Raw genomic sequence first — 6055 nt, 5'->3', positions numbered from 1 at the left:
AAAATTTCAAAAATTTTTAGCAGTGATTTTTTTTAGAGATCGGATCACCCGATTCGACGATTTAATAACTATATAATTTTGTTATAGATACCGATTTATTCAACCAAATTATCTAATTTAATCCGATTATGTTATGCGATTCGACTAATGATCAAATGGTTCGAACAATGAACCAGTACACTCTCACCGATTTGATGACCGGTCAATTTTGTTAAACAATTATTATTAATAGAAAATATTTATTATTTTTGAAATGAAAAAAAAATATATAATTTTATAAAAGGTCAAGTTGTTATAAAAAATTGAGAGGAAATCTAAATTTGTCAATTTTTAATTTTTTTTTAAAAAAAAATTATTAATATTTATAAATTATAAATATTTTTATAGAAAAACATACTAATAAAAATATTTTCAAAATTAAATAAACACAGTTATTTTATTTATATTTGGTATAACAGCTTATTATTATATGAATGATAATATATTACTTTGTTTTATATATGTCTGAAAAGTATTAAGAAAAAATTAATTATAGAGATTAATAAAATTATGGTTATAATTACGAAAACTACCATTAATGAAAATTATAGAAAAAATTTATTCCCAGTGTGTATTCAATTCAATGTTAGGATTTAGAAAGTGAAAAGCAAAATAAAAACTAAAACATATCAAAAGCTATTTTTGTTTTTTAGATTTAAAAACTGAAAAACTAAAAAGAGTTTTAGAAAACAATTTTTAAAAATTAGCTTTTCAAATAGATTTTTTGTTTTTTAATTTTTAAAAACTAAAAAACTGTTTTTGGAGAGGGATTCAAACCGGTCCTAAATTTCCGAATTTTTAAATGGAAGGATTAAAAAAAGGATAATAGAGGGACCTAAATTGCAATTATGTCTAAATTTATTAGACACAACCTGTTATTTTGTTATTTTGTTATCCTTTATGTTGCAATACTTTGTTTAAAATTTATTTAAATTTATATTTTGTTGAGTGATGACTAAGTTTAAGTTTAGAATTTGAATGAAAAATTTGAAATTTTATAAGTGTTAGTGATTATTTTAGAAATCGAGTAACCAAATTTAATCGATTTAATGATATACCTCATCAATTTAATGATCAGTTGGATTTTTAAAATATTAGAGAAAAGTACATTAAATATCCCTAAAATATAAATTATTAAATAAATAATAAATTATAATAAAATGATAGTATCTTATTAAGTAAATGGATAAATATACGCTATCCAATTTGTTGCCATGGTTAAACAATGTTATTCGTTTAACAATATATAGGGGTGTCATGTTGACTAGAGGTGTCAGATATAGATCTCTTAAATAATTATAGGTAGATGAATTGTTGGGCCAATGAAATATACCCGGTCCAACTGGCATTCCCTTGAATATGTCCTTCCGCGGTGGAAAATTGATAAAACCCTAATTTATAACTATAAATAATCGCCAAGTTCGTCTGTTTCATCAAAAGTGCAATTCAGCTGCCGATTACCTCATAGTTATCCTTCATTATTTTCCGTATTTATCTTTTGCTTTGTATATTTTCAGTTTGTACTAACATTCAGTTCTGGAATGAACACGAATACTTCAGCTGTTTTTTCAGGCAATTCAGTTATTGAATTAACACGAAAAGTTCAGCTGTTTTTTCAGGCAATTTATTTTTCAATACAGTAATTTCTTTATATCAATCTGATCTATGATGAAAAAAGAGGTCCCGGAGCGAGTCATTCTTTGGCTCGTCGATGATGGTGTAATCCTATAAGAAGTAACATTCAATTTTAAAAAAAAAATTTCTTAATGAAAAGTATTTGCATGCATACATATTTTGATTTTATGGTTTTGTTTGAGTTGAAAAATTGTTGAAATTGAGTTGATGTAGTTAGTTGAATTATAATATAGAGGGAAAAGAAAAGCGAAGTGATGATAGAAATTCATTTGTCTGTCAATCCGCTGATAATCTTTGATGTTATTTATGAATCCCGACAGGTTCTGATCGCTTTTATGTTTCCCTTTCTTGTTTATTGTTTTTTATTTCTTCAGTTATCATGTTTTGTTGATTAACTTTATCATTATTTATGGTTTTTCAATTTTTTTTCGTGATTTAGAATGGGCACGTGATGAATCTGAAATTGTGTAAATGGGTAATTTGCATCTGAATTTCATTGATGTTAATATCACCTTGGAGAACTGATGCCCAAAATTCTGTGCATTCTTATTTTTGTTTTTTCTGGATCCAACCAAATCTTACAAATTTTTACTAAGGTTTTAAATAGCTGTTGTTTTTGACATTGTATTTTGCTATTTGGATCGCTAATGGTCTGTTTTTAAATCTTTAGTTATTGTTAGTGATGTGATACTGTTTAGTTGCGCTATCTACGTGGTTTATTTGTTTGTTTTATTTATTTTCTGCTTTATTTTTATTTTTCTTTCCTATTTTTATCTATATAATATTGAGGTTTTGATTACTCTTCAAGAATAAGCTCTACCTTTGAATTTGAGAAAAACATAAATTTAAGTATAAGGGGTTTGTTCTGTATTGGCTAATGATTGTTGGTGCAAAGGTAGAAGAAAAAATGGAAATATTCTATTAGAGAATGACGGCTACAAAAAGGATTAAAAGTTACAATGATTGACACCCTATTTATAAGCCTCTAACAAACTTAAATATGAATCAAATCTAATATTTAAATCTAATATCTAACAAACTTAAATATGAATTAAATCTAATAATTAAATCTAATACCATCCCTTAATTCATATTCCATCAAAACTTGTAACACCAATTCCATCCCTTAATCTGAGAAATTGATCAGTCTTGATAGCTTTCGTCAGAGCATCTGCCAACTGCTTCTGAGTGCTGCAGTGTACAACTTCTAACACTCCCCTCTGAACTTGATGTCTCAGAAAATGATACTTTGTCTCAATGTGCTTGCTTCTCCCATGCAACACTGGGTTTCTGGCAAGATTGATTGCAGACTTGTTGTCAATCATCAGCTTCAGAGGTTTGTTTACTTTAATCTTCAGATCCTGCAATAGATTCAGAATCCACACAGCTTGGCATGCAGTAACAGCACCTGCAATGTATTCAGCTTCACAAGTTGACAACGCCACAACAGGTTGCTTCTTGGAACACCAAGAAATGGGACCTCCCAGAAATTTGAATAAGTACCCAGACGTACTTCTTCTGTCAACTCTGTCTCCACACCAATCAGAATCTGAATAACTCAGAAGTTCTGACTCATCAGAATCCTGACTGCAGCTTGGTAATGGGACCACTTAGGTTTACTCATGAACCTACTAACCATCCCAACTGAATAGCAAATATCAGGTCTGGTATTGCACAAATACCTCAGAGAACCAACCAACTGTTTGAAGGTTGTAGCGTCCACATCCTTTCCATCAGAGTCAGAATCCAGTTTCTGATTTGTATCAGAAGGTGTGACAGCAATCTTACAATTCTTCAATTCAAATCTCTTCAGAAGTTCTAATTCATACTTGAGCTGATGCAAAATAATACCTTTCTCAGAGTATCTGAACTCCATCCCTAGAAAGTATGTCATTTTGCCTAGATCAGTCATTTCGAATTCATTCATCAGAACTTTCTTGAACTTGGCTATCTCCTGTTCAGAACTTCCAGTCAGCAGTATATCATCAACATATAAACATACCAGAGTCATATTTCCTTTAGAAGTATGCTGAACATAGACACCGTACTCCATCTCACATTTCTGAAAGCCTTGCTTCTTGAAAAAAGAATCAATCTTCTTATTCCAAGCTCTGGGCGCTTGTTTCAATCCATATAGAGCTTTGTATAATCTGTACACCATCCCTTCCTGATTCTTTTTCACAAATCTAGGAGGTTGTGACACGTAAACTTCTTCTTCTAATGGACCGTTCAGAAATGCAGATTTTACATCTAAATGCATCAGAGGCCAATTCCTGTTAGCAGCTATTGCAATCACCATTCTGATTGTTTCATGTCTTGCTACAGGTGCAAACACTTCAGAGTAATCCAGCCCAGGTTTCTGTAGAAATCCTCTGGCTACCAACCTTGCTTTATGTTTGCCAATTGAACCATCTGGCTTTAATTTCTGCTTGAAAACCCATCTGACACTGATGGCTTTCTTGTCTTTTGGAAGTTCTGTCAGCTTCCAAGTCTTGTTTCTCTCTATAGCATCAAGTTCTTCTTTCATGGCCTTCAGCCAGAGCTTCTGCTTAAGAGCCTCTTCTGTACTTATGGGTTCAGAGTCTACTAACATGGCACACTGAATAACTTCTCCTTCAGAGTCTACTTCAGTGTCTTGCAGCATGTCAAATTCTGCATATCTTCTGGGGATGTTTCTGACTCTTTGTGGTCTCTGAACTTGTTCAGAGTCTTCAACTTCAGAGTTTCTAACTTCAGATGGTTGACTTCTTCCAGAGCTTTGACCATCTTCAGGGTCTGGCATATTTCCAGAGTCTGAATTGCCACCAGAATTTGGATTACCATCAGAGTCTGGATCATCAGAGTCTGGATCATCAGAGTCTGAAACATCAGAGTCTGGAACATCAGAGTCTGGATCACTATCAGAGTCAGAATCAACGTCAGAGTTTACTCCAACTTCAGAAATTCTGAACTCTGACCTTTCTTCAGAAGTTCTAACATCATAATCAGATTGAGACTTATCCCAATTCCAAACTTCTGATTCCTTCACAATCACATCTCTGCTGAATTCAATTTTATTGGTTTCTGGACAATAGAGCTTGTATGCACCTGTACTGTGGTACCCTATCAGAATCATCACTTTGCTTCTATCATCCAGCTTCTGTCTTCTGGCTTCTGGAACATGTTTATAGCAAACAGAACCAAACACCTTCAGATGACTAACACTTTGCTTATCTCCAGTCCACTTCTGTATTGGAACTATTTCCTTCAACTTCTTCGTAGGACAACGGTTGAGTACATACGTTGCGGTGGCAACAGCTTCTCCCCAGAGCTTCTGAGGAAGCTTCTTCTCCTTTAGCATGCTTCTCACCATATCAAGCAAAGTGCGGTTTCTTCTTTCAGCAAGACCATTGTGTTGAGGGGTATAAGGAGCAGTGACCTCATGCTCAATTCCATTCTCCTCACAGAACTTCTGGAACTCTTTGGAGTTATACTCACCTCCACCGTCAGTTCTAAGAATCTTCAACTTCTGACCACTCTGATTCTCAGCCTTCATTCTGAACTTCTTGAATTCATCAAACACCTCGTGTTTAAACTTAATAAGGGATACCCATGTCATTCTTGTGAATTCATCAACAAATAACACAAAGTATTTATTCCCTCTAATCGATGCTACTGGAAATGGACCACACACATCAGAATGTACAACTCCCAAGGCATGTTTTGCTCTTGGAGCATTTTCTGACGCAAATGGCAATCGTGGTTGTTTTCCTTCCATGCAAACTTTGCATGACTTTTCAGGCTTCTTAATTGCAGGAATTCCATGCACCAACTTCTTTGAATTCAGATGTTTTAAGCTTCTGAAATTCAAATGACCAAATCTTCTGTGCCACAGCTCACTCTCCTTCTCAGCACTTGTTGCACTAAGACATTCTGAGTCTGCAGTTCTGACATTCACCTTGAATGTTCTATTCCTTCCCTGTTCTGACTCCATAATCAACTTTTGATTGCAGTCATACAGCTTCAGAAGATTGTCCTTCATGGTAACTGAAAAACCTTTCTCAATTAATTGTCCCACACTCATCAGATTGCTTCTGATGCCAGGTACATACCACACGTTCTGAATCAATGCTGTTTTCCCATTGTTCAGAATCACTCTGACATTTCCCATACCTTCTGCATTAAGATATTTGTCATCAGCGCATCTGATCTTTGTCCTCTTTTCAGAGTCAAAGTCAACCAGCCATTTCTTGTTTCCAGTAAGATGATTTGAACAGCCAGTGTCCATATACCACCAGTCTATCAGATCCATATCATCAGATTCAGAGGCCATCAATAGCACAGATTCGTCATCAGAACTTCTGGCTATATTTGCTTCTTCTGATTTTCTCTCCTTGTTTGA

The 6055-nt window shown here is 33.7% G+C and overlaps 2 non-coding genes across 2 annotated transcripts; both read left to right on the top strand.

Moving 5' to 3' along the window:
• Window positions 1–1920: 1920 nt before the first annotated feature.
• On the top strand, window positions 1921–2005 carry LOC127077625 (small nucleolar RNA snoR14). The gene has a single exon (XR_007787415.1). It is a non-coding gene; the product is annotated as a small nucleolar RNA snoR14 (small nucleolar RNA).
• A 108-nt stretch (window positions 2006–2113) lies between these two features.
• LOC127077611 (small nucleolar RNA Z101) lies at window positions 2114–2207 on the top strand. Its single transcript, XR_007787402.1, has one exon. It is a non-coding gene; the product is annotated as a small nucleolar RNA Z101 (small nucleolar RNA).
• The last annotated feature ends 3848 nt before the right edge of the window (window positions 2208–6055 follow it).

This window comes from Lathyrus oleraceus, chromosome 4 (genome assembly GCF_024323335.1).
Source record: "Lathyrus oleraceus cultivar Zhongwan6 chromosome 4, CAAS_Psat_ZW6_1.0, whole genome shotgun sequence".
NCBI lineage: Eukaryota > Viridiplantae > Streptophyta > Magnoliopsida > Fabales > Fabaceae > Lathyrus > Lathyrus oleraceus.
This window is presented reverse-complemented; position numbering and strand designations above follow the sequence as displayed.